This window comes from Sus scrofa, chromosome 11 (genome assembly GCF_054392235.1).
Source record: "Sus scrofa isolate SSC_HxYL_T2T_F1_AM1 chromosome 11, Sscrofa_HxYL_maternal_Yorkshire_Landrace_v2.0, whole genome shotgun sequence".
Classification (NCBI taxonomy): domain Eukaryota; kingdom Metazoa; phylum Chordata; class Mammalia; order Artiodactyla; family Suidae; genus Sus; species Sus scrofa.
In genome coordinates, this window is record NC_139393.1 from 20,630,288 (window position 1) to 20,653,872 (window position 23,585).

General features: G+C 37.9%; 1 long non-coding RNA gene across 1 annotated transcript in view; it reads right to left on the reverse strand.

The window, feature by feature from the left end:
• The window catches only part of LOC106505291 (uncharacterized), a 400,457-nt gene that overhangs the window by 23,501 nt on the left and 353,371 nt on the right, over nucleotides 1–23,585 (reverse strand). Inside the window, exons 6-7 of the long non-coding RNA XR_014819487.1 lie at nucleotides 13,890–14,032; nucleotides 7,437–7,555 (exon numbers count right to left, since the gene is read on the reverse strand). This is a non-coding gene — a long non-coding RNA (uncharacterized LOC106505291). The remainder of the gene's footprint in view (nucleotides 1–7,436; nucleotides 7,556–13,889; nucleotides 14,033–23,585) is intronic.

The following is a 23,585-nucleotide window of genomic DNA, read 5'->3' on the forward strand; positions in this document are numbered from 1 at the left end:
TGTGGAATCTAAAATATGTCATAAATGATACTATCTACAAAACAGAAAAAGATCACAGCCATGGAGAACAGACTTGTGGTTGCCAGGGGTTGGGGGAGGGAGTGGGATGGACAGAGAGTTTGGGGTTAGTAGATGCAAATTATTACATTTGGAATGGAAAAGCAATGGAGTCCTACTGTACAGCACAGAAAAATCTCTTAGGTTGGAACATGATGGAAGATAATATGAAAAAAGAAAAAAATAATGTACATAAATGCATGACGGGGTCACTTTGTTGTACAACAGAAACTGAAGAAACATTGTAAATCAACTAGACTTTGATGAAAAAATCAACTCATTGATATTTTCTATTGTCTTTCTAGTCTCTATTTTAGTCCATTACCACTTTGATCTTTATTATTTCCTTCCTTCTAATAATTTTGGGCTTAATTTATCTCTTTTTCTAGTTCCTTGAATGTCAGTGAGGTTATTACTTTAGATCTTTTTTGGTTCTTAATGTAGGTGTTTTTCACTGTGAACTTTCCTTTTAAAACTGTTTTTGCTGCATCTCATAGGTTGTGGTATGTTGTGTTTCTATTTTCTTTTGTCTCAAGATTGCCTTTTATTTACCTTTGATTTCTTCGATCCATTAATTCTCCAGAAATAAGTTGTTTAATCTTCATATATTTGTGAATTTTAATTTTTCCTCTTTTAATTGATTTCTAGTTTCCTACCACTGTGGTCATAAAGACACTTGATTTGATTTCAATCTTTTTAAATTAAGAAAAATTAAGGCTTTTGGCTTAATAATTGATCCATCCTGGAGGATGTTCAATGTGCACTTAAAAAGAATGTGTGTTCTGCTGCTGAAGGAATGTTCTGTTATGCCTGTTAAGTTTATATGGTCTAATGTGTCATTTAAGTCAAATGTTTCCTTGTTATTTCTTCTGTCTGAATTATATATCCATTGTCTAAGTGGGACTTTGAAGTCCCCTAACATTGTTGTATTGTAGTCTATTTCTTCCTTCAGTTCTGTTAATATTTGCCTTATATATTTAGCTGCTCTAATATTGAGAGAATAAATAGCTGAAATTGTTATATTCTTATAAGTAATTGACCCTTTATTATTGTATGATGACCTTCTCTTTTTCTTGTTACATTTTTGGCTTAAACTCTATTTTGGGGCAATATAAGCAGAGCTACCCTAATTCTTTTTTGGCTTGCATTTGCATGGAATATCTTTTCTATCCCTTCACTTTGAGTCTGTATATGTCCTTAAAGCTGAAGTAAACCTCTTATAATGAGCATATAGTTGGGTCTCTCTCTCTCTGTCTTTTGATTGGAAAATTTTGTCCATCTACTTTTAAATAAATTATTGATAGGTATAGACGTACTATTGTCATTTTTTATTTTCTGGCTCTTTTGTAGTTCGTTTGTTCCTTCCTCTCTTGCTCTCCTCCTTTGTTATTTGATTATTTTCTATAGTGGTATACGTCAATTCCATTCTTTTTATCTACTATAGGTTTTTATTTTGTAGCTAGTATGAGGTTTACATAAAATATCATACAACAATCTCTTCTGATAACAACTTAACTTTGAATGCATACAGAACTTATACATTTTTATACTTCCCCAGGTGTTACATTTTTGATGTCACAATTTATAGTTTTATATTGCATACCACTAATAAATAATGTTTTTTAATACCCTTAACCTTTATACTACAATTATAAGTGATTTAATCCCCCTCATAATTACAACTTTAGAATATCCTGAATTTAACTATATATCACCAGTGAGATTTATATTTTCACATGTTTTCATGCAACTAATTAGCATCATTTTGTTTCAGCTTTAAGAACTCTAGTTAACATTATAAGGCTGGTTTGCTGGTGGTAAAGTACTTTAACTTTTGTTGGTCTGTTTCTGGAAACCTCTTTACCTTTACTTCAATTATGAAAGGCAGCTTTGCTGGGAAGAGTATTCTTGGCTGGCAGAGTTTTTTTTTCTTTCTACACTTTCAATAGATCATCCCACTCCTTTATTGCCTGCAAGGTTTCTGCTTAAAAATTTGCTGAATGTCTTATGGAAGTTCCCTTGTAATTAACAAGTTTATTTTCTCCTGCTGCCTTCAGATTCTCACTTGTCTTTAACTTTTGACAATTTAATTATAATATGTCTCAGTGTGGGTCTTAGATCCTTCTTATTTTGTTCTTTTTGGGATTCCTTGTTCTGAATGTCTGTTTCCCCATGTTAGGAAGTTTTCAGCCATTATTTATTTGAATAAGATTTCTGCCTCTTTCTCTCTTTTCTCCTTTTTGGACCCCTATAATGTAATGTATATATTGGTTTCCTTGATGGTGTCACATAGACCTTTAATAGCTATCTTCACTCTTTTTCTTTCTTTTTCTTTCTTTGCTCCTCTGATTGGATGAATTCCACTGCCCTGTTCTGAGTTTTCTGATTCTTTTTTTTTTTCCTTGCTTGATCTAGTCTGCCCTTGAAGTCTTATATTAAATTTTTTATTTCACTTAGATTATATTCTTCAACTCTATGATTTCCATTTGGTACATTTTAGTATTTTCTCTTTGAGAGTCTCTTTTTTCATGCATTGCTCTCCTGACTTTAGCAAGCATATTTATGACCATTATTTTGAAATCTTTGTTGGGTAAATCACTTATGTCCATTTTATTAGAGCCAATTTCTAGAGATTTCTCTCATTCTTTTGTCTAGAACATATTCCCCTACATCTTCGTTTTGACCCTCGGTGTTGATTTCTGAATGTCAAACAGCCACTTGGTTGGTCTTGACAGACTAGCCTCAGATAGCAGATTAACCTTATCAATCAGCCTGGCTTGACTTCCTGGTTGCCCTTGAAATGTTTCTACATATCCATACTGCCATTTTCTTATTGGTGGCTCCCAGTATTTGAGGGTATAACAAAACCCTTCAGCATCTCAAATGTGTTGGAAATGCTCATATTTTTGTTTAGGTTCCCAGAGGAATACAATTGCCAGCTCCTTGAGCACTTTAGTGCAAGCTAATTGTACACTGGACCTTCAGGCATCAGGTAGGAAAATCAGGACATTGGGTATGCAGTAGGGCCCCTACCAGGGAGAAATCAGAAGCTGAGTGTTTTTTCTATTCACTGTGCTGAATCAGGGGGGATAAGCTCTTGGAGTCCTTGTGTGCTCAAAGGGGACTGCCTTTTTGTTTTGTGTGGTTCTAAGGAGCTCAGAAATGCTGAATCTTCTTGAGTCCTAGAGCTAGGTGAACTGAAAGCCATCCCATGGGGTGGCAGTCTTGGCAGCTGGGGTGCTAAATACGTGGAAAAGCTCTTTACAAGGAGAATCTTGAGACTTGCTTTTACTACTGGATTGAGTCAAGTGAGATGGTGGAGGATGTGACTACCAGCTCTTTCGGGCTCCCAGGAAGAGCCTACTCAGCTCCCATATGCAAGGTGATTAAAAGCTAGAACCTCAGACAGAAGCTTGGAAAGTATGAAGTCAAATCTTTTCCAGGGAGAAACTGCAAGACAGGTGTTTTGCTTGCCCTCTCTGTGCTAAGCCTGCAGAAAAGGGCTTGCATGCCCATTTGAAAACTGCTTTTTTTGTTTAATATGGTCCTGTGGGACTCATGAATGCTGAGCCCTGTTGGCTATTAGCGCTAGATAATAAGAGGGATCACCCTTTAGAGGGCAGCCACAAAAGTTGGTGCATGAGATGTGTGAACAAGCTCCTTCCAGGAAGTTGGAGAGGGAGAATGTAAGCAAAGTGTCCACTAGCTCTTTTGAGCTCTGGGAAGGATTGTAGTTGGCACCTAGATGCAGGCTGATCAGAAGCTGAATCCCCAGGCAGCATTTGGAAAAGTATGCAGTGAAACTCCTTCCCAGGAGAACCTGGGAGATGGGTTCTCTTGCCTGTTTCCCCTGCACTGAGCCCAGCCATAGGAAGTGTTTGCACATCCATTTAAAACCTTCAGTTTTTGTTTGCTATAGTGCTATGGGACTTGGGAACACAAGCTTTGTTGGTTCTCAGAGACAGGCGATTTGGATCTATACCTCGAGCAATAGCCTTAAAAGCTGGGGTGCTAAACATGAGGTCTAAACTCCTCACTCCTCTTGCAGAAGCTGGGAATTGGAGGTTCCCTCTCCATTGTAAGGCACTAGGAGTATAGTGTTCATGGTGTATTATGTCTCAGCCTCTCCCACCTGCTTTGATGTGGGTGCTTTCTCAGCTGCCTGATGTGTAGGAGTAACTCAACTAGATTCTGGAATTTTCCTCAGAGGGACTTGACCCCCGTGTAGCTGTATATTGTGTATTTGTGAGATGAGGGAAACTTGGTAGCCTCCAGTGTGTCACCATCTTAGTGACCTCTCCTTTTTCTTTAACGTGAATATAATAATAGTACCTATGCTATAGGGTTGTTGTGAGGGTTAAACAAGTTAATACACACACTGAAATTAGAAATCATCGCTATCAATTATTGCTATCATTATTACCTATTACTTATAACTCCACTATTGTTGCTACTACTGCTATTCAGAGATGTCAAGAAAGGGCTGCTTGAGTGTGTGCAGTAAGTCCAGCCCTGACCACAGCTTCCCAGGAAGTCATGCATGAGAGCATGTCAAGATTTGCTTAAGATGATTAAAACTTCTATTTAGCATCATCTAAAGCCTGGTTCATTTTGAGGGGCTGTGGATGACTCAGCACTGTTTATTGTTTGCCAGGCTGGTACACTCATCCTTGTTTAATGCGTTATTGATCAAGAATGTGTGTAGGCACTCTACCCCAGAGGCCTCCTCGGAGGACGGCTCATATTGATGTCTTATTGCCAAGGAGACTGCAGTTATTTCTTTTCTTCATAGGACCTGCCTAATAGCATCAAGTCATTGATCCATTTACTGTATTTGGCCCCCCTGGCAATGGTTAATGCTAGAAAGACCATGGAATAAAGTATTGCACTTCGAGGGCTAGGAGAAAATTAATATTGTCCTTGCCCCAGGGGGGCATGGCTCCTGGGAGGCTTTTAGACATCTCTCTATTTGCTGGCTCTTACAGCAAGCTCTGGCTGGTTGGCCACATGTGTATCATAATCTACCATCTATTTTCCTTTAGTTTCAAGCACATGTTCTTTTATTGTTTGTTTAGATCCCTTCCATTTTCTGATAACTTCCTTTTCAGAGGATTATATGGACTATAACACGGAGATGGGGTTTATATCTGCTAGCATTAGAAGAACAGAAAAGAGTCATATTTTAGATGAGGCAAAAAATATTTTTTGCTTCTTAAGTAGAAGTATCACTCAAAAAACCTGTAAATTCTTTCTGCTACCATGACATAGAGGAAAAAGCTATTCTAGTTTCCTTTTTGATTAAAACACAGTGTGATATAGGAAGCATAGATTTGATTCTGGATGACTAAGGTGCAAATGTTAGCTCTAACACTTACCGCCCTAAGGACTTGTGTAAGATATATAAAATTCTTGACTATCTAGAAGATGGGACTCTAAGAGCTATTCTCACTGGTTGGTGTGAGAAGTAATATAAGACAGGTGAAGCATAGTAGGAATGTCATAGATGTTAGTCTCTATCTCTTGTAGTAGAGTTGTTGGGGGTTGATAAGGCCTCCTTCAAGCTTCAGTGTCAAAAACAATTTGGGGTATGCTGACTCCTTAGGAGAGCACCCCACTAAGCAGGCTCTTGCTTGGTTAAATGATTCTGCCAATAGAAAGCTCTATTTGGGGTCAAATGGATGGATTCTCTTTAGCTCTTGATTTTTCATCTATTCTTAAGGTCTTAAAAAAAAAAACCCTGCTAGATAAGTAAATGCAAGTGTTAAGATAAGGGAGGAAAAGTGTGTAAACAACATATTTCTCTCTCTTTTTCTTTTTATGGCCGCACCTGCAGCATATGGAAGTTCCCAGGCTAGGGGTCGAATCAAAGCTGCAGCTGCCGGCCTACACCACAGCCACAGCAACACAGGATCAGAGCTGCATCTGTGACCTGCACTGCAGCTTAGCCCACTCAGCAAGGCCAGGGATCAAACCCTCATCTTCATGGGACACTATGTTGGGTTCTTAACCCACTGAGCGGCAACCAGAACTCGAAGACCATATCTTTATTAAACAAATTAACTTAGATGGAAACATTTTAATAAACTGTAAAGCATTATACAGAGGTCAAGTCTAATGTCCTGGGGCATTTAGTCTTAGGTAATGCTCCTTCACATTTTACTGCACACAAACCAGTCTCCCTTAGCTCGAACCCCTCATCCAGCACAGTGAGGTCAGAGATGTCCCACCCAACAGGCCTTTGCAGTGACAGGAAGGACAGAGAAGGCCCTGCCGAGAGCCTACCTCTCACAATGTGGGAAACACTAAAGATTTTTGCAACAACACACTCCTACATTAGCAACTCTTCCCCCTTAAAAACACGTACACATGAGCCCCCACACAGGTACACACATGAGCATGTATACACACATATATGCACATGCATAACCCACAGACACACACTTGTGTCACATATGCTTGCATACACATTCGTACACACACAGACACATACTGCTGCCAGGTTATTAGAAAGAGAAGAGAGTGAGTGACTTTTCTTTAGTCTACCGAGAAGATGGGAAAAGGGGGAGTTTGCCTGGCTGATTTTCTCACCAGAGCAAACGAAAGGCAACTAAAGCTAAAGGTAATCGTGACCATGAGCATGACCAGGCTCTGCAATGATAATTATGGGGACTTAGTCTCAGGATCATTTATTCTTACTTGTTTCAGTGGTTTTACAACCAGAAGACATTCAGGACTCTGTGCTGAGAGCCATTTGATACAGGTGGGCATTCTGGAAAGCCGTGGTTTTGCAGTATTGGGGGAGTATATCTGTGTGCTGGGGGAGAGAGAGAGCACACCTGCTCACCCCACATGGTCCGTGCCCTCTAGAAAACACCTTTATAAAGCAATCCAATAACACTCAGACAGACATGTTCTGAATCAAACATGCCAGATGCACATTACACTACTTGAAATGTGTGCTTTAATTTGGTTTCTTGACTCTCCTCCTTCCATCTTTAAAATATTTCAATAAAAGGAAGCTGCACATCTTGAGTAAATCACCCTCTCTCCTGACCAATATTATTCTGAGTTAGCATCAAGAGCTCACCAATTCTTTCTGCCCCGGCAAACAAATTGTATACAAAGCAGGCCTTGTGGCTGGAAATGCCTGCTTCCCTTGCCTCAACTTCCCAAGAGTTCTGAGTGCCCTGCAAGCCACAGTCGAGCAAGATTGCGCAGCTGACAGCAATCAGAACTGTGCCTATTTCTCCCTCTTTATTCCCTCTCTCCTTCCTTCTCTCTCTCAATCACACATACACACACACAATTCTGGATAAAACCCAGGTGATTACCTGCTAAGAACTAGCTGCCTTTTTGATAGGTGATGTTGGGGTCAGTACCTGTGATCTGTCTGCACTTTGAGATCAGGGCAGCTGGGGTGGGCAGGCTGAATGAAGCAGGGTCTTTTCTGTAACTGGAAACTTGAGTGGCAGGTCAGACATCATTTGGCTTTGCTGTTCTGCTTTTGGAGATGAAACAGGCCCATACATAGGTTAATCTCTTAGTGAATATTTGAACTCAACAGTCCTCAACATACCTATCTATTGAGACATAAAATGGAAAAATTTTTTTGACATATGTAATCCTCTCTCATCATGTATTCAACCTTTTGAGACATTTAATCAGGTCGTCATATCTTTTCTTTCTGGGGACTTGGGCTAGTTTGTGATGTACAGTCTCTGCAGGCACCAAAATACCATGACGTAGCTGGGCCGTCTTCTTTCTATCAGAAATTCCACTGTGGTTCTCTTCTTTATCTCAAATTAACAAATTAGATGAATGCCAAAACTTTATAGGTCAAAGTTCACAACTGGAAGAAAGGTAAACACTAAATAGTTTAAAAATAAAAGAGAATCATTGTTCTAATCAACTTACCTTTTTCAATAAATAAAAACACTTTGGATGTAAGAGGTGACTTAAACTGTAGAATAAATAGGAATGGAAAATGGACAAAGCAAATCTGACTTCAGAACTCTGCTCAAGACCCCAGATAACTCAGTAGTATTTCTCTCCTTTGTTTTCCTCAACTATCACAGCTGTTGTGCTTTTACTAATAGAAATGCTCATTTTTGGTTTGGATGCACTGTTAAATCTTTCCTCATTTTCATCTGTCTTTATTTCCTTTCACTTTGATTTTGAGAATTTAAAAATACAGAAATGGAACAAAATGTTATATCAAAGATAATCTATATATTATTTTTGTTATAGTTGATTTACAGTGTTGTGCCAAATTCTGCTGTACAGCAAAGTGACTCAGTCATAGACCTGTATGCATCCTTTTTCTCATATTATCATCCATTGTGTTCTCTCTCAAGTGATTGGACATAGTTCCCTGTGCTCTACAGTAGGACCTCATTGCTGATCCATTCTAAATGGAACAGTTTGCATCTACTAACCCCATACTCCCAGTTCATCCCACTCCCTCCGCTTTGGCAATCCCAAATCTGTTCTCTATGTCTTTTTCTGCTTTTTGTAGATAGGTTCATTTGTGCCATATTTTAATTTTATAAATGAAGAAAAGGAATTTAAATGTGCCTTCTCCCACAGACAAATATCTGCTATGATAAATTTAATGTGAATCTTTCCAAGTTCAATGTTGTATATTTTTAGTTACATAGCTATCCAAAAATAATAGCGATTTTTAGTGTATGTAAAACATTATATAGATTATAAAATGGGGAAGTCTCTCCGAAATGTGCTTTTTTCATTCAATATGACTTTTTTAGATGTGTGCAGGTTGGCGTGGTAGATGTATAAATTCATTCTCCTCCACTGTGCCATCATTTTCTGTAATTTGAATATATCATATTTCATACATCCATTCCCCAAAGCAAAGTATTTTAAGTTGCTGCAAATTTTTTTCATTTTCATGAGTAACACTACTAAAATACTCTTGTATATCTCTCTTTATGTACATGAGTATAATTTTTCCCCAGGAATGTACCCCAAATGAAAATGATCAGTGATAGCGTGCACACATTTTCACTTTTACTAGATACTGCTGACTTGTTGTCAGTAGCAGTTGCACCAAATTTACTATCAACAATGTAGGCAAGCTTATGTTTTTCTCATGGGCACTCGTGAATACTGTTATAAGTAATTGTTACTCATTCCAATTAAGTGGATATAAAGGGAAATCAAAATATTATTTTATAGTTTCCTGGCTATAAGTGGAGTATCTTTTCAGATGTGTATTAGCCTATTTTTCTGCTCTGTGACCTGCATATCTATTTCTTTTGTCCATAACTTTTGTTTTTTTCTATATTGGACATTGACTTCTCATCTTCCCCTGGTCATTTATGTATGATACTGATGTCAGGCTAAAATCCTGTCTTTAATGGTATCAAGTTGGTTAATTTTTCCTTTTTATGGACTCAATTTTAGTGACTGGACTAAAATATTTTCCAATTTTAAGGGCACAAAGATATTTTTCCCCATACTTAAAGTCTCAATTTTTTTTTTCTAATTTATGTCTTTACCCAATCTGGAATTTACTTGTATCTTTAAAGTGAGATAGGGATCCTGTTTGATAGTTTTCTATAAGGAGGGTAGATGAGAGTATTCTCAGATCGCCATTAAGAACATCAACTTAACGTCGGCTTCCGCAAACACTTGGAGGTCGTACTGGACAAAAGGGAATCCCATGAAGATTCATATCTGTGTAGACACCTGCAGCGCTAAAGCCCCCAGCTTTCAGAATGTCTTCATCTGAAGTTCTCCTCATTTAACCCCATCTCCAATTCTTTACTGCGTTCTCAAATCTTTCCACGGTGCTCGTTAGAACGCTACAATTTCTTGGTCTCTGAAGATTGTCTTTCCTTCTTGCTCACTGAAAAGTGCCCCAAACCTGTGGACACTACCTCTCAGAATTACTCTGGGCGCTGGTTAATTCATTCTCCTCTTCTCCGGGTGAGGCTTTCACTCATTTTCTCTCCTCACGCCTCATACACTCCTTCACCTCGCCTTACTCTCAGGTCATGATTACCATCTACTTTATGGGTATAATCAAAGTAATCAAAAGGAAACTACTTAGTATTTCCACCACCAAACCTACCAGCCTATTCTCCCTAGCACCCACACAGGCTTCCTTCTTAACCCAACCAGTGAACTGTTTCTAAATGTAACTCCTTTACTTGCACACTGGAAGCCGTGCTTACTTCAGTTATGGCACCTACAACTGCCCTTCCGCCTTCTGTCCCATGAACGTCCCTTTCGCTTCTGGATTATCCTCAACAGGGTACAAATAAGCTGTAAGAAATGTCATAAAACTTCCCTAGGCTCCATGTCTTCCTTCTGCAACTCCCTAGTCTCCGACTTTCTTTTATAGTAAATCTCTTTTTTTCAACATCTCTATTTTCCTGCATGGATTCACACATCTACCTGTGCCAGTCACAACACTGTCTCCAGAGTCTACTGAGATGATACTTAACCGTGTGACCAATCTTGCCAAATCTAATACCTAACCTTTATTTCTCATTTTATTTCAGCATTTAAACAGACATAACTGTTCTCTTCTTATGAAAGACATTATTTTTAACTTGGTTTCTAAGATGTTATTCTCTCCTTTTTTTCACTGACTTCTAATTCTCAATTATCTGTAATGGGATTCACTTCTTATTCATGAGCTCTAACTATTGAACATTCTCTGAGCTCAGTCCTAGGCCCTCTTTCTTTTCTTTTTAATGAAAGACGTCATGCTGCTTCTATGTATTTGGTTTCAAATCTGCTAGAGTTACATTTAAGGCAAGACTACAAGATGACTCAGTTTTCTGAGCATCAGAAGGTCTACATTATTCACAGATTAAGATCAATTACTATAGAGCTGATGGTTTTATTCACACTATAAGCAAAAAATGTCATATTATCTAGGTGATACATTTTATAGAATAAATTAATGGTATGATGCATGTGATATACAGCCCAGATAAGATGAAAAGTTAAATTTCTGGAAAAATAGATATTCTTGGAAACTCTTGCTTATCTTTCTGAGACCAATAATAATCAGAGTAATATTTTGAGAATTTATAGGACACATAAAAATTCTTTCCTTCCAAGGTGCATTCTCAAAAAAAAAAAATTGTGACCTCAAGTATTTCATTTTAATGAATTGAAAATGGTTATGTTTTATAGTTTTTATTTCCTTCCTGTCCACGCTTACTTTTTTGGTGATTTCTAACCAGGTCAATGACTTTATATATCATTTATAAACTTGAAGACTACCACATTTAATAACTCTAATGTTGACCTCTCCCCTAAATTATTTTTCTTGTCTTTTGTCTTTTTAAGGCTGCACCTGCAGCATATGGAGGTTCCCAGGCTAAGGGTTGAATAGGAGCTACAGCTCCCAGCCTATGCCACAGCAACTTGGGATCCAAGCTGCATCTGCAGCCTACACCACAGCTAATGGCAATGGCAGATCCTTAATCCACTGGGCAAGGGCACGGATCCAACCCAAGTCCTCAAGGATACCAGTTGGGTTTGTTAACCACTGAGCCATGATGGGAACGCCTCCCCTAAACGCTATGCTCATGTACTCAGAACTTTTTGGCATTTGAATACGTAAGAGGAAGCTCAAAGTTAACATATTTAAGAATGCAATTTATACCCCTGTGCAACCTGTTCTTTCCTATTCTTTTACGTCTCAGTCAAGGCAGCACAATTCACCTTGTTGCTTAGCTCAAACCTGCAAATAATATTTTCTTCTGTCCCTGCCATAATACATATCCATTGCACTGGACTGTCTTAAGCTTCACATTCAAAACATATCCTGAATCCCCCTACTTTTAACCCACTCTATTGTTGCCACGCAAGTCCAAGGTAACTTCATCTCTTGCCAACTTCCCGTTCTTGCCACTATCCAGTCAATTTACAGAGCCACCAGAAGGATGTTTTAAAAGCACAAATAGAAATCTGTTAACCTTTACCTAAACCCCACCCATATCATCCCCCAATACCCAAAATAAAATCCAAATTCATATTCCTCAGTACAATCCTTAAGACATCACATGCCTAATCCTGCCAATATTTCTGACTTTTTCTTCCACTAACAACTTTGCTTACCTGTCCCTCGAACTTGCCAACTTCGTTTCCCCCCTCAGTACAGGTTTGTTTTTCATCTCCTCTTCCTGTCATGTTCCTCCCCCAGATCTTACAAGTATTCATTCAGGTATCTGATTAAATGTAACCATTTCTTTTTTTTTTTTTTTTCTTAACTTTTTAGGGCTGCACCTGGAGCATATGGAAGTTCCCAGGCTAGGGGTCAAATAAGAGCTGCAGCTGCTGCCAGAGCTGTGGCAACACAGGATTCTTAACTCACTAAGTGAGGCTAAGGATCAAACTAGCATCCTCATGGACACTAGTTGGGTTCTGCAACAGGAACTCCAAGTTGACCATTTCAATGAGGCACTTTCTGGACACTGTCTGAAAAATTTCAACCTGAGCATCACTTTCCACCCACTGATACCATCTGCCTCCATAACCATCTTAAATTATACTACAGATTTATGTGTTTGTTTTAATTTTCTATTCCTACTGCAAGGGAAGAATCTTGATAGATTTTGATCATTACTGTTCATTACCAACACCTAGGAGAATACATGCACATTTGTACATATGATAATTAGGTAGATCAAAGAGTGTGGAGATTTTTTTTTTTTCTTTTTAGTGCCGTGCATATGGAACTTCCCAGGCTAAGGATCAAATTGGAGTTGTAGCTGCTGGCCTACGCCAGAGCCACAGCAATGCAGGATCTTAGCCACATTTGCAACCTTCACCACAGCTCACAGCAACACTAGATCCTTTATCCACTGAGTGAGGCCAGAGATTGAACCCGTGTCCTCCTGGATACTAGTCGGGTTCATTGCTGCTGAGCCACAATGGGAACTCTGCAGAGTCTTGAGTTAAAACATAACTCAAAAATATTTTTCACGCCTCCCAGTGAGACTGTAGGGTCTGTGTCCCCTCTTCTTGACACTGAATTAATAGACTGTGGCAGAAGTAATGCTGTGCTAGTGTTTCAGCTCAGGCCTTTAGAGATGTATTCGTGGGAGATTCATGGAACCCACAAAAGATCCTTAAGAAAGCAAATGTGGAGCTCCCATCATGACTTTACAGTAATGAACTGACTAGGATCCATGAGAATGTGGGTTTGATCCCTGGCCTCACTCAGTGGGTTAAGGATCCAGTGTTGCAGTGAGCTGTGGTGTAGGTCACAGATGTGGCTCAGATCCCATGTGGCTGTGGTGTGGGCCTGCAGCTGCAGCTCTGATTCAGTCCCTAGCCTGGCAATTTCCATATGCTCAGGTGCAGCCCTAAAAAAGACACACACACACACAAAAAAAAGAAGGCAATCAAGCAAACAGCCACATGGAGAAGTCATGTACAGCTGTTGTTGTCATCATCCTGCCTGAGGTTCCAGTTGACAGCCTATATCAAATTGCAGATATGTGACTGAGACAGCCTTCAGATGATTCTAGCCCCCAGCCACTGCAAGCCCCCTACCCTTCCAACTCTCAGCACATGTTACATGGAGGAGAGATGAACTTCCCTTTCCAGGTGTTGTCCACATTGTACGTTTGTGAGCGGAAAAAGTGACTGCTCTTGTTCTAAATCATTTAGTACTGTGACGGAGCAGTGGATAACTGGAACAGTGAATAAATGATTAGTACATATGTTGGTATTTCTCTAGGATGACTGTCGAGCAAGTAGAATCAACTGCCTATTTTGCACAATGGCCTTAGAATTGCCTATGAAAACAGTGCAGTCAAGCACTGGATGGAACAAGCTTTACTCACGCGGAGAAGAGCAAGCAAGTTCACCTTCCGTAGTGGGCATTGGTCCCCCATGGCCAGTGGGTCCTTCTCAGCAGCTTCCAAGTGGCATTTAGCCTGTAGGTTCCTCTCTTGTGAAGCAGCAGCAGGACCCTGTCCTCTCCCTGCTGGGAACAGATATAATAGTGAAGGGGGCTGGGTGCCATGTAATACACACACTCAAGCAAAACAAAGGAATACATGTTGAGGCTGACACTTGGAAAGATATTCCTACCCAAGGGGCAAATCCCAGCACAGTCTATGAGGACTCTGTCTTTGGCAAGGAAGTGTTCTAGACCCAAGGTCCATTATTAGGTGGTTGAATGACTGCGTGTATGAGATGGCCTTCCCCTACAATTACTTATGTAGATACTTTACTTGTGACCTTGCATAGATGTAACTGGTCTCTACTTTCTTTTGCTTTTAAGGTTAATATGGAATGGGTGTGGTAGATCAATTCTATCACTCATAGCAAAGACAAAAATCCATATAAAACTAAAGAAAAAAATTGTCTGAAGGCATCAGAGAGTTGCCAGAAGAAAAAGAAAAAGAAAAGCTACTGTAAGATTTTTAAGAAGGGAACTATAGAGACATAACCAATATTTTCTGGCCTACTGAGTGAGATATTTTCTGATTCTTGGCCTAGAGTTAGATACTGAGAATCAGACAGAGGGGCTGCTCATGAAGTTCGAAAAGTCAACAGAGCTTTTGGCAGTTTCATGGAGCCAAGAAAATAAAAGTTGGAAGCCAAAGTAGCCAAGATATGAGGGTCTTGTTTTCAGAATGAAAAGAAGTGTAAAGAAGACAAACTCTGAGTCTTGGCAGGTTTTTTTTTCTTTTTCCATGAAGTATTTGATGAATTCTTAAACTGCAGAGCATAAGAAGAAAGAAGCCAAACAGCAAAACTCGGAAAAATAACATCAGGGTTTTAAGACTCATGGTGCAAGACAAAACTTAGAGTTCAGGACACACCAAAAAGAACATTATGGTAGATATCCTAAACTCTCAGATGGGGATTACTCAGAAATAAGGAGAAAAATTACCAAATAAAAGGTAACTTGAGTGAGCTCAGTCTCTGATCGTAGTTTCAGTAGTATCTATGACTTTATCCTCCCCATTGCTTACCTGAGAATAGAATAAACTTCTATGGAGAAGGTAAACTTTTCCAGATCCTCCAAAATTTTTCTAATGTGTATCTGCCATTTATTCAAAAATTAGAAGTCAAACAAAATGGCAAGAGACAAGAAAATCAGCAATAGAAAGAGATGGAGAGATTGTTGAGTTATTGGAATCATCTGACAAGAACATGAAAGTAATTTTTATAAATTTGAGAAAAGAAATGGGAAGATGGAAATCTGTGTGTGTGGAGGGGGGCATACCTGTCACATATGGAAGTTTCCAGGTTGGGGGTTGAATCAGAGCTCCCACGGCCAGCCTACATGACAGCCACAACAACACCAGATCCAAGTCGCATCCAGGACCTGTGCCTCAGTTTGCAGCAACTCCAGATCCTTAATGCACTGAGCGAGGCCAGGGATCAAACCCACATCCTCACAAACGCTACATGGGGTTCTTAACCTACTGAGCCACAATGGAAACTCCACAAGATGGAAAATTTTATCAGGAAAAATAATCTTTTAAAAAATCAAATGAAAATTATACAAGTGTAAAATTAGAGAACTGTTAAAATAAGTAAAATTAAAAACTAATTGGTTTAATGATAGATTTGACAAAAGAGAAGATTAGTAAAATGGAAGATAGGTCAGTAAAAATATACTTAACATATAAGAGTTCTAGAAGAGAAGCAAAAGAGAATGAGACAAATATTTCAAGAGATATGAGATAAATTTCTCACATGTTAATAAAAACATCAGGAAACAGATGCAGAACGTTCTATAAATCCAAATGGGAAAATATAAAGAAAGCTACATTTAGACAATCACAAACTGCTAAAACAAGAAAAATTATTTTAAAATAGCTGAAAGGAAAATAATATATTACCTTCAAAGAAGCAATAATAAGCTGACAGTGGACATAAAAATATTAAAATGACAAATAAGGATATGCTATGCAAAGAAAAACTTTAAAAAGTTAATGTGGCTACAATACCAGCCAAAATAAGATTTCTAATATTTTCTGCCTTGCATTTAAAATACAGTTGGCCCTCCATAGTTATAGGTTCCCCATCTGCAGATTCAACCAATGGCAACCTGTGCATTATGTTCAGGATCTGCAGTTGGTTGAATCTGTGAGTATAGAACCCTGCAGATACGGAGGGCAGACCATGGGACTTGAGCATCTGTGGATTTGTATAGCTGTGGGTCCTGGATCCAATCTTTTGTGAATTCCAAGGGATGATTATACACCTCTTGCAAAAAGCGTAGAGCTCTGAAATTCTTTATGCTGCTATTGGATTACTCAGTCCATTCAAGTATAATGTAATCAGTGATATATGGAGGCGATTTACAGTCTTAGAATTGTTTACTATTTTTTCCTGACTTTTCTTTTTCTCTTCTATTTATTATTTTTATTAGTTCATTTTTCTCTTACTAGCTTATGAGTTAATGCATTTTTTGTGTTTACACTAGAAATACATGTGTATCTCTACAACATACATGCTTGACAAAAACTAATAAAATTCTAGTTTGTAATATACCTAATAATATAACTTTAAATATATAAGGTACAAAATAAAATGGAAAACCTAGATGAAATGGACAAATTCTTACCAAGGCACAACCTTGCAAGACAAAACCAGGAAAAAAGTATGAATAGACTAATAGCAAGTACTTAAATGGAAACTGTGATTTAAAAACTTCCAACAAACAAAAGTCTAGGGCTAGATGACTTCACAGCCAAAATTATATCAAAAATTTAGAGAAGAGTTAACACCTATTCTACTGAAACCCTTCCAGAAAATTACAGAGGAAAGAACACTCTCAAGCTCATTCCATGAGGCCACCATCACCCTGATACCAAAGCCAGACAAAGACAGCACAAAAGAAAATTATAGGCCAGCATCACAATAAACAAAGATGAAAATATCCTCAACAAAGTATTAACAAATTGAATCTAACAGTATATTAAAAGGGTCATACACCATGACCAAGTGGGATTCATCCCAGGGATGCAAGGATTCTTCAGTATCAGTATATCAATCATTGTGACACACCACATTAACAAACTGGAGAATAAAAACCATATGCTCATCTCAATAGATGCAGAAAAAGCTTCTGACGAAATCCTACACCCATTTTTGATAAAACTCTCCAGAATGTGAGCATGGAAACAATCCCATTTACCATCACACCCAAAGAATAAAATACCTAGGAATAAACCTACCTAAAGTGGCAAAAGATCTGTTCTCTGGAAACTGTAAGACACTACCTCAACATAATAAAGGCCATATATGACAAACCCACTGCAGCTAACATCATTCTTAATAGTGAAAAGCAGAAAGTATTTCTCCCAAGATCAGGAAGAAGACAAGGATGTCACGCTCACCACTTCTACTCATTTTTTTTTTTGCCCCATTTTTGGCTGCCCTGTGGCATATGGAGTTTCTGGGGCAGGGATCAGATCTGAGCCACAGTTGTGACCTACTGTGATGTCAGATCCTTAACCCACTGTGCCAGACTGGGGATCAAACCTATGACAGAGCATTCCAGCGACACCACTGATCCCATTGCACCACAGCAGAAACTCCTCACCACTTTTACTCAACATAGTTTTGGAAGTCTTAGCTATGACAATCAGAGAAGAAGAAGAAGAAGAAGAAGAAGAAGAAGAAGAAAAGGAATCCAAATTAGTAAGGAAGAAATAAAACTATCACTGTTTATAGATGACATCCTATAGAAAATCCTAAAGGTGCTACCAGAAAATTGTTAAAAATCAACAAAGAATTTGGTAAAGTAGCAGGATACAAAATTAATACACAGAAATCTCTTGCATTCCTATACACAAACAATTAAGGAAACAATCCCATTTACCATCACACTCAAAAGAATAAAATACCTAGGAATAAACCTACCTAAAGAGGCAAAATATCTGTACTCTGGAAACTGTAAGACACTAGTGAAAGAATCAAAGATGACACAAACAGATGGAACACTATGCAATGTTATACCAGAATCAATAACGTCATAATGATTATACCCAAGGCAATCTACAGATTCAGTGCAATCTCTATCAAATTACCTATGGCATTTTTCATAGAACTAGAATGGAAAAATTTTGAAGTTGTATGGAAACACAAATGACCCCAAATAGCCAAAGCAATATTGAAAAAGAAAACAGGAACTAGAGGAATCAAGCCCCCTAACTTATGAGTATTCCACAAAGCTACATTCATCAAAACAGTATGGCACAAAAACCCAGAAATATCGATCAGAGGAACAAGATAAAAAGCCCAGAGATAAACCCACACACCTAATTCAACTAATCTATGACAAGGGGGGCAATAATATACAATGAGAAAAAGTCTCTTCAATAAATGGTGTTGGCAAAGCTGGACAACTACATGTAAGATAATTAGAACATTCTCCGATACCATACATGAGAATAAATTCAAAATTGATTAAAGACCTAAATGTAAGATTGGCTATTATAAAACTCCTACAGGAAAACATAGGCAGAACACTCTTTGACATAAATTACAGCAGTATCTTTTTGGATCCAACTCCTAAAGTGATGAAAAGAAAAAGAAAAAGAAACAAATGGGGTCTAATTAAACTTAAAAAGTTTTTCACAGCAAAGGAAACCATGAGAAATAAAAAAAAAAACTCCACATAATGGGAGAAAATTTTTGCAAACAAAGCAACCAACAAGGGATTCATCACCAAAATATGCAAACATTCCATATTGCTTTATATCACAAAATAAAAACCTGATCAAAAAAATGGGCAGAAGATCTAAATAGACATTTCTCTAAAAAGACAGGCAAATAGCCAAAAAGCACATGAGAAATGCTCAACATCACTATTAGAGAAATGCAAATCAAAATTACAAGGAGGTATCACCTCACACCAGTCAGAACTGCAATCATCAAAATGTCTACAAAAATAAATGCTGGAGAGGGTGCTGAGAAAAGGGTAACCTCTTGCACTCTTGGTGGGAATGTCAACTGGTGCAGCCATTATGAAGAACTACATGGAGCTTCCTTAAAAAACTAAATCTAGGGAGTTCCTGTCATGGCTCAGCAGAAATGAATCTGGCTAGTATCCATGAGGATTCAGGCTCAATCCCTGGCTTTGCCCAGTGGGTTAAGGATCTGGCAATGCCATGAGCTGTGGTGTACGTTTCAGACACTGCTTGGATCCTGCATTGCTGTGGCTGTGGTGTAGGCCAGCAGCTGCAACTCCAGTTTGTCCCCTAGCCTGGGAATCTCCATGGGTGATGCCCTACAAAGTCAAAAGAAAAGTAACTAAAACGAGAACTACCTTATGATGCAACACCCCCACCCCTGAGCATATATCTAGAGAAAACCATAATTTGAAAAAATTCATGCACACCAATGTTCACTGCATCACTATTTACATTAGCCAAGATATGGAAGCAACCTGAGTGTCCATTGACAGAGCAATGGATAAAGAAGATGTGGTACATACATACAATGGAATGTTACTCAGCTATAAAAAAGAACAAAAAAATGCCATTTGCAGCAACATGAATGGATCTAGAGATTGTCTGACTTACTTGAATTAATATGATAAATATACAAATATCATATATATAAATGATATGTAAATAATAAAAATGACACAAAATAATTTATTTCCAAAATGAACAAACCCACAGATTTCAAAATCAAATTTATGGTTACCAAGGAGGAACCCATGGCAGGGGGGACTGGAGGTTGGGATTAATACATACACACTATTATATATAAAATAGATAATAAGGACCTACTGTATAGCACAGGGAGGTTTACCTAATGTACTGGAATTTTATGGGGAAAAAGAATGGATATATGTATATGTATAACTGATTCACTTTGCTATATACCTGAAATTAATACCTAAATTCATCAGCTGTACTCCAATAAAAATTAAAAAAAAAAAAGGCACAGAATATAGGAGAAATGTGAAACTTCACACAGTGAACGTCTCTCAATATTAAAGTATAACTATAGAATATTCACAGCACTATTCAAGTCCAAAATGAAAATGAAACAGCCATATTTCTATCAACAGTAGAATAGACAAATTATAAATTTATGGCTGGACTATTATACAGTAATTTCTATGAATGGACTACTACAGGTGACACAGATCAATCTTACAGAAAGAACATTGAGTAAAGGAAGCCAAAAACAAAAGATGAAATACTATATGATTCAATTTGATTTAAAAGTAAAACATAGGCAGGCTCATCCATGATGAGAAGATTCACAGTAGTTATTATCTTTGCTGAAGGAGGTGACCGAGGGGTTATATATAATAGGAGTGTCTTGATGCCGATGATGTTCTGGTTCTCAATTGGAATTTGTGTCGTGGAAAGTAAAGACACTGTCGGCTAAGTGTTGACCTCTCTGTGGTTATGTTGGCATCTCTATGGGCGGTTCAGCAATCTATTAGCATTTATTAGCATTCTGTCTAGGATTTTGAGCTGATAATAATTGAGGAGGGACAGAGTGAGGTGGGTGTAGCAGAAAGTCGCAGCGTGGAAATACAAGACGATATACCATGGCAGGAATTTTCAAACTACAGTCTGCACCTGAAGAGTTTGTTGGACTCACAGATTTCTGGCCACTACGTCCTAGAGATCATGATTAAGTCTGCTCTCTTAGCCAGGAATGAGCATTTTAACAAACACTCCCAAGAATTCTGACACAGATGGTTTAAAGACCAGTCTTTGAGAAACACAGAGTAGGAGTAAGGTCATCTTTAGTAGAGGGAACACTTAGGTTACAAAAGTATAAAATCCAAACATAAAATATCACAATATCTTTTAAGCCTTTGGGCTACACAGCCCATGTTCTGATAGGTTCTCTATAGGGTCTCTTTAAGCTCAACTCCTCTGAAAGATTGGAAAGCATGTCACAAAGTAAGTGACAGGCTTTCGGAATACATGCTATTTTTATAAGAAAAATCTTGAATCTACTCTAATTTAAAATCATTTCAAACTTTGGTTTTCCACTTGATAATAAATTATATACTATATATAACAAAATTGATCACAACACACAACTTGTCACAGCACTGTGCTTGGTGATCCCTGGCGTATTCATTAATGGAAGATGGGGTTCACAGTAAGTTTTGAAGAGAATGGCTGAAAAAGCCATTTTTCAGGAAGTTGAAAATCTCTGGACACTATTATTTGTTTTTTTTTTTTTTTAAAAACCTGCTCTGAAGCCAAGATCTTTTTGCAATTCCCTTTTAGAGAAGAGGTAAACGAATACTATAAACATTGTGAGCATCCCAAGGACACACACACAGTGACAGGGTAGGTATTATAGCATGGATCTCCTCTTACCTGTATAAGAACGTTTGTGACAAGGATTATTTTATTCAACATTCTCTTCTGCTTCCAGTGATTCTTATTTTACTGGAGTACCTCTTATTTGTTTGGTTAGTAATGGTAGATACATAACATATATATATAAAACAAATTTATATGAAAGCTTCCGATGAACACTTTAAATATAGGGGAGAAAAAAAAAAAGAAACCCACACAAATTAAGGATTGAAAAACCAGAGAGAAATTACTGCAATGTTTAACCCATGTGAAATGCTTCATGTTTTAGTCAATTCAAGGGATATTTGATCCAAGTGTATATGGATTCACTTAACATAAATGCTAGCAGTCTAAGTATGGTCTTCAGACACTTGTTCTCAAAAAAAAAAAAAAAAAAAAAAAAAAAGGAAAAGAAAAAAGTTCTTACTACTAAAAAGAAGGCTTACCTAAAAGAAGGTTTCAGATAGTTGTACAGTTACAGGGAAAACATTTGCAAGCCTGAAATAACACTGTTGAACTTTTCAAATAGTGTACTATTAATATTCCTCAGTAATCCTCTTTTGATGTTTAAAATCCATTCTTATCTATTCCAGTATACTTGAAATTGTTTCATAGTGGATGGAAACCAGGGTGTAAAATTGTCTGGGAAACATAAAGCAGAGTTTCACAAAGATTTATCCCAAACATCTGCATTAGCATTAGCTGAGCAGCTGTTTATAATTCTACCTCCAGCTTCCCACTCAGGAGTGCCTGACTAGCATCTCTGGGAATCAGGCCACTGATCTCATTTTTTATCAGCCACCACCAAGCTCCCCCTCCCAAGGTGATTTTTGTTCACCCTGTCAAATAATTTAAGTCAGATCAAATAACAAGGAGAAGCCAAATGGGGAATGTGTTATCATAGCAGTCTTGTTCCGAGTGTAATGTCTTCAATAGATCTCTTCTCTAGTCTGATTGGCCAGAACAGGGTCACGTGGGTACATGCACTTGTAAAGGAAGCTGGGAAGAAGGTATTTAGCTTTTCCAGCTTCTACACCACATGAAAGAATGGGAAGAGGGGAACTGAAATGGGTTTGGGTTAGCCAAGTAATATCTGCCACAAAGACCCTGTATTAAAGAACGTTCACAGAAAAAAAAAAAAAAAAAAAAAAGCACCCTGAAGACACAGATGAGTGCTTTTGTGTGTTGTTCCTCACAAGGAAGAGGGCTGGCTGGGGAGCAGAAAAGAAGGGACCAAGGACCTTTCTTGGTGGGATGAGCATATGCAGAGGAGGCAATCTGGGAAATAGAAGTCTTAGGAAATTATTTGGGAGGGTTGAAGAGGAATTTAATGTTTTCTTTCTGATAATTTTAAAGCAGGTAGTTAAAGAGAGGGGTGTAGCTGTATTTCAGGTAAATGAGCTTGAGCTAACTAGGCTGCAGAAAGCAAATGGGAACTCCTGTGAGCATTTACTCAATCACTTGAGAAATGTAAATATTCTCAAATTAGCATAAGGAAGACTGAAGTTAAATTTAGCAGGCATCCATAAAAACTGTGGAAAATTAGTCAAAAAGTTACCAGACAATACCTAAGCACACTACAATTTAAAATCTCATTTTAATTTGCTGCATCCTTAAGTGTGTGATAAACTGTCATTTTTGAGGTTTGGTTATTTGTGTTTTTAATAATAAATAATGAGATACAAATGTAAATCTCCAAACACAATTTAGAAAAGGGACAAAGCCAATGGACCAGGGTTGTTTAGCATATACCAACCTGATTTTTAGCATGTATTTGAAGCACATTAGAACTGACTCAGGAAAATCAGACATAAAACTAATAATTATAAGGAGGTCAAGGCAGGAAAAAATAGTTCCCTCATCATGATATCAAGGAACAAAGAATATACTGTATTTGACATTTATCTTCAAAAAAATTTTATATTCCAACATTTTAAACAAATAGATAAAGTAACAAATAAATTGGACGCATTTGTGCAATATTAGGCCCTCCTACGGTAAATCAAAAATAGCCATGTGAGGACTGGCTGCAACCCCTCAAATTTAAGTCACTAAAGCCTCCAGAATGTAGCCCTCTTATTGGCCGAATTAAACAGCTACTGTCAAATGGCAGTGTGTTGGACAAAGAGATCTTGAAAAAGGACTATGTGCAAGAGAAGGAAGCAGGGAGGAATCAAACGCTATATTTATTAACATCCAATGAATGCAAAACTCAACACTGAAGGT